The sequence below is a fragment of the Triticum urartu genome, chromosome 2A (assembly GCF_056163025.1).
Source record: "Triticum urartu cultivar PI428250 chromosome 2A, HENAU_Tu73, whole genome shotgun sequence".
NCBI classification, from domain to species: Eukaryota; Viridiplantae; Streptophyta; class Magnoliopsida; order Poales; family Poaceae; genus Triticum; species Triticum urartu.
In genome coordinates this window covers 546,835,833-546,842,245 of record NC_141874.1, presented here as the reverse complement: position 1 = coordinate 546,842,245, position 6,413 = coordinate 546,835,833, and positions in this window count along the sequence as shown.

Below are 6,413 nucleotides of genomic sequence, written 5' to 3'. Positions count from 1 at the left end.
AGCGCTGCCAGGGAGACAACTCGAAAGTTTTAGAGAGTCATTTATTTCTGTTGAGTGCTTTATATAGTTTAAAAACAACAAAAATAAAGAGGGGAACCCAAAACTTTTTCAAAAAGGAAAGCGAAAGTGAGAAAGACAAGCATTGTTGAAGTGGGAGCTAGCCTTGAACTTTGTTCATGCTCATGGAAACTTTGTGAATCTTGATTACAGAAACTTTTCAATTAAAATAATTATCCCCTTGTACAATTCCATTGTATTATAAAAATAATGTGCCAAGGTTTGCCTTTAGGATGTTTACATTTGCTTGATGGTTTGTACGGTGCAGGACAGAAACTTTGGTTGTAGTGCACGATTTTACGGTTTTTTTTGCTGGAACGTCAAATGGTTCTGATTATTTTTGCACTGTCTTCCTATACAAATTGTTTATTTTTCCTAATTTTGGTAGAATTTTTCAAGTATCAGAAGTATGGTGAATGTTCAGATTATTACAGACTGTTCTGTTTTAGACAGATTCTGTTTTTGATGCATAGTTTGCTTGTTTTGATGAAACTATCAATTTATATCTATGGATTAAGCCATGAAAAAGTTATATTACAGTAGACACAATGCAAAAACAAAATATGAATTGGTTTGCAACATTACTTAGAGTAGTGATTTGCTTTATTATACTAACGGATCTTACCGAGTTTTCTATTGAAGTTTTGTGTGGATGAAGTGTTCGATGATCGAGAAGGTCTCGATGTGAGAAGAAGGAAGAGAGGCAAGAGCTCAAGCTTGGGGATGCCCGAGGCACCCCAAGTAAATATTCAAGGAGACTCAAGCGTCTAAGCTTGGGGATGCCCCAGAAGGCATCCCCTCTTTCTTCAACAAGTATCGGTATGTTTTCGGATTCGTTTCGTTCATGCGATATGTGCAATCTTGGAGCGTCTTTTGCATTTAGTTTTCATTTTTCTTTTATGCACCATGCTGGTATGAGATAGTACTTGGTTGATTTATAGAATGCTCTATGCACTTCACTTATATTTTTTGAGTATGGCTTTATAGAATGCTTCATGTGCTTCACTTATATCATTTGAAGTTTGGATTGCCTGTTTCTCTTTACATAGAAAACCATCATTTGTAGAATGTTGTTTTGCTTCACTTAGATTTGTTAGAGCATGGGCATATCTTTTGTAGAAAGAATTAAACTCTCTTGCTTCACTTATATCTATTTAGAGAGATGACAGGAATTGGTCATTCACATGGTTAGTCATAAAATCCTACATAAAACTTGTAGATCACTGAATATGATATGTTTGATTCCTTGCAATAGTTTTGTGATATAAAGATGGTGATATTAGAGTCATGCTAGTGGGTAGTTGTGGATTGTAGAAATACTTGTGTTGAGGTTTGTGATTCCCGTAGCATGCACGTATGGTGAACCGTTATGTAAAGAAGTCGGGGCATGATTTATTTATTGATTGTCTTCCTTATGAGTGGCGGTCGGGGACGAGCGATGGTCTTTTCCTACCAATCTATCCCCTAGGAGCATGCGCATAGTACTTTGTTTCGATGACTAATAGATTTTTGCAAGAAGTTGTGAGCTCTTTATGACTAATGTTGAGTCCATGGATTATACGCACTCTCACCCTTCCACCATTGCTAGCCTCTCTAGTACCGCGCAACTTTCGCCGGTACCATAAACCCACCATATACCTTCCTCAAATCAGCCACCATACCTACCTATCATGGCATTTCCATAGCCATTCCGAGATATATTGCCATGCAACTTCCATCATCATCATATACATGACTTGAGCATTCATTGTCATATTGCTTTGCATGATCGTAAGATAGCTAGCATGATGTTTTCATGGCTTGTCCGGTTTTTGATGTCGTTGCTACGCTAGATCATTGCACATCCCAGTACACCGCCGGAAGCATCCATATAGAGTCATACTTTGTTCTAGACATTGAGTTGTAATATTGAGTTGTAAGTAAATAAAAGTGTGATGATCATCATTATTAGAGCATTGCCCCAGTGAGGAAAGGATGATGGAGACTATGATTCCCCCATAAGTCAGGATGAGACTACGGACTTTACAAAAAAATAAAAGAGGCCAAAGAAGCCCAAATAAAAAAGAGGCCAAAGAAGCCCACCAAACAAAAAACAAAAAAACAAAAAAATGAGAGAAAAAGAGAGAAGGGGCAGTGCTACTATCCTTTTTCCACACTTGTGCTTCAAAGTAGCACCATGTTCTTCATATAGAGAGTCTCTTGAGTTATCACTTTCATATACTAGTGGTAATTTTCATTATAGAACTTGGCTTGTATATTCCGATGATGGGCTTCCTCAAATGCCCGAGGTCTTCATGAGCAAGCAAGTTGGATGCACACCCACTTAGTTTTCAGTCTGAGCTTTCATACACTTATAGCTCTAGTGCATCCGTTGCATGGCAATCCCTACTCACTCACATTGATATCTATTAATAGGCATCTCCATAGCCTGTTGATATGCCTAGTTGATGTGAGACTATCTTCTCCTTTTTGTCTTCTCCACCATCATATTCTATTCCAACTATAGTGCTATATTGTCCATGGCTCATGCTCATGTATTGTGTGAAAGTTGAAAAGGTTTGAGAACGTCAAAAGTATGAAACAATTGCTTGGCTTGTCATCGGGGTTGTGCATGATGTGAATATTTTGTGTGGTGAAGATGGAGCATAGCCAGACTATATGATTTTGTAGGGATAACTTTCTTTGGCCATGTTAGTTTGAAAAGACATGATTGCTTTATTAGTAGGCTTTAAGTATTATTGTTTTTATGTCAAATGATAGACTATTGCTTTGAATCACTCGTATCTTAATATTCATGCCATGATTAGATACGTGATCAAGATTATGCTAGGTAGCATTCCACATCAAAAATTATCTTTTTTATCATTTACCTACTCGAGGACGAGCAGGAATTAAGCTTGGGGATGCTGATACGTCTCCGTCATATCTATAATTTTTGGATTGTTCCATGCCAATACTCTACAACTTTCATATACTTTTGGCAACTTTTTATATTATTTTTGGGACTAACATATTGATCCAGTGCCCAGCGCCAGTTCCTGTTTGTTGCATGTTTTTTTGTTTCGTGGAATATCCATATCAAACGGAGTCCAAATGGGATAAAAATTGACGGAGATTTTTTTTGTAATATATATGATTTTTGGGAAGAAAAATCCACGCGAGACGGTGCCCGAGGTGGCCACGAGGCAGGGGGCGCGCCTGCCCCCCCTAGGCACGTCGCTGACCCTTGTGGGCCACCCGTAAGGCGGTTGATGCCCTTCTTTCGCCGCAAGAAAGCTAATATCTGGATCAAGATCGTGTTAAAATTTCAGCCCAATCGGAGTTACGGATCTTCGGGAATATAAGAAACTGTGAAAGGGAAGAATCTGAGAACACAGAAACAGAGAGAGACAGAGAGACAGATCCAATCTTGGAGGGGCTCTCGCCCCTCCCGTGCCATGGAGGCCATGGACCAGAGGGGAAACCCTTCTACCATCTAGGGAGAAGGTCAAGGAAGAAGAAGGAGGGGGGGCTCTCTCCCCCTCGCTTCCGGTGGCGCCGGAACACCGCCGGGGGCCATCGTCATCACCGCGATCTACACCAACACCTCCGCCATCTTCACCAACATCTCCATCACCTTCCCCCCTCTATCTACAGCGGTCCACTCTCCCACAACCCGCTGTACCCTCTACTTGAACATGGTGCTTTATGCTTCATATTATTATCCAATGATGTGTTGCCATCCTATGATGTCTGAGTAGATTTTCGTTGTCCTATCGGTGGTTGATGAATTGCTATGATTGATTTAATTTTCTTGTGGTTATGTTGCTGTCCTTTGGTGCCCATCATATGATTGCGTGCGTGGATCACACCCTAGGGTTAGTTGTATGTTGATAGGACTATGTATTGGAGGGCAAGAGTGACAGAAGCTTTAACCTAGCATAGAAATTGATGCATACGGGATTGAAGTGGGACCAATATATCTTAATGCTATGGTTGGGTTTTACCTTAATAAACATTAGTAGTTGCGGATGCTTGCTAATAGTTCCAATCATAAGTGCATAGAATTCCAAGTCAGGGATGACATGCTAGCAGTGGCCTCTCCCACATAATACTTGCTATCGGTCTAGTAAAGTAGTCAATTGCTTAGGGGCAATTTCGCAACTCCTACCACCACTTTTCCACACTCGCTATATTTACTTTATTGTTTCTTTATCTAAACAGCCCCTACTTTTTATTTACGTACTCTTTATTATCTTGCAAACCTATCCAACAACACCTACAAAGTACTTCTACTTTCATACTTGTTCTAGGTAAAGTGAACGTTAAGCGTGCGTAGAGTTGTATCGGTGGTCGATAGAACCTGAGGGAATATTTGTTCTACCTTTATCTCCTTGTTGGGTTCGACACTCTTACTTATCGAAAAATGTTGCGATCCCCTATACTTGTGTGTTCTCACCCCTACCCGAGATCGGCCGGTTTTGACACCGACAAGGGTATAAGACACCCATTCATGCTCACATCCAACATTAACTAGACCCAATGCATGTTAAACTAAGAATGACAATAGCGCTCTCAAGGTTGGCACCTGAATGAGAAGGTGATGACTCGACAATAAAAGTAAGAGTTTTTATCATTTATGCCATTAGTTGTGTCCCACTACTCAGTTTTCCCATTAGAAATTGCTACTACTCAAAAGTGCCATCGTTTCATGAGATGCTTGCTAAAAAATGCCATTAGATATATAAAAAATGCCATCGTTCCATTAGATGTTTGCTCAGAAATGCCATTAGACATCATTATTTTCAGGTCAAACTCATTGACAATGTTATATGATGAAAATACACCTATACCCACATGTCAGCTCTCTCTATCTCACAATGATAAGTTTGCACCCCACTTGTTAGCAGTAAGCAAGCGAATAATTTTACGGAAAATAAGAATGCTATTGGGATCAAGTGGGACCCACACTTTATCATAGTGAGATAGAGGAGAGCTGACATGTTGTTATATAGGTATTTTGGTCATTATGACATGGTAAATGGGATTTGAGCTGACAATAATGGTTTCCAGTGGAATTTTTTAGCATGTGCCTAACGAAGCTATGGCATTTTTGAGCAGTTGAAATTCCTAGTAGCAAACCCGAGTAGTGAAACACAACCAATGGCATAAATGATAAAAACCCTAAAAGTATGGAAGTAAAAGAATGGCCCTTCGTAGAGGGGACCAGAGATTTGCAGCAGTGCCAGAGCTCGAAGCTAAAACATAGATGAATACATTTTGAGTGGTGTGCTTTTTTTGTCAATGTGATGACACGGGTTTTCAATATCTTCCATGCTAAACACGTTAATGGTGGTTCCCAAAAGAAAAAAAATTCTCTCCCACAACCATACCGACACAATCCATGGCCTGCCGAATCCTCGGGTGCCCTGCAACAATCAACTGTCCAAGCGGAGTTTATTTTTTTATAAAATAGAATTGGGCATCCTTATTACCACCCCCCCTCAAAGTTGACGAGCAAATAAACTCTGGTTGCGAGTTAAATACACTTAGCACAAAAGTTATTGACCGCCCCGTCGCTCCATGAGTGATATAGGCACACAAAACAGAATTTATTTGAAAGATTAGGGGTGGCATGTGAAAATTTACTTGGAACAGCGGGGTAATACCGTATATAGGTAGATATGGTGGATTCTTATGGCACAACTTCTGTTTCAGGGTTTTGGATGCACAAGTAGTATTCCCGCTTAGTATAGGTGAAGACTAGTAAATAGATTGAGAAGCAACCAAATAGAGAGCGGCATCGGTCATAATCATGCGTTTTGAATAATTAACATTGAACATGAGCATGAGGAGGATATAAATGCTCAGAACATAAATATCATAAAGGTTGTGTTGGGTTTGAATCAACTACATGTGTGAACATGTACCAAGTCAAGCCACTTGAATCTTGAGAGGAGAATACCATCCTAACATACTACATCATGACCAATTTAATGCATGTTGACACACAAAGTAACATATTACCCACTCATATCTACTTAAGCATGGCATGAGAAATTATAATCTCTAATTGTCATCACAGACATGTTTACTCGTAATATGCTGAACCAGAACTACTGAGTTAAACATATTTACAAAAACAAAAACAACAAGAGTTCATACTAGCTTTCTTTGCCATAGTCACTTCATCAAATCATCGTCATTATTGTCTTTCACTTGCACGACTGAAGGATGTGAAAATTATAATAGTGCAAGAGTGTCGTGGACTAAGCTGAAATCTGCAAACACTTTATACAAAGGAGAAGATGAGGAAATACTGCCCTTCATTAGATCAACAATAAAGCATATACGAACCACTTGACAATTCTTATGAA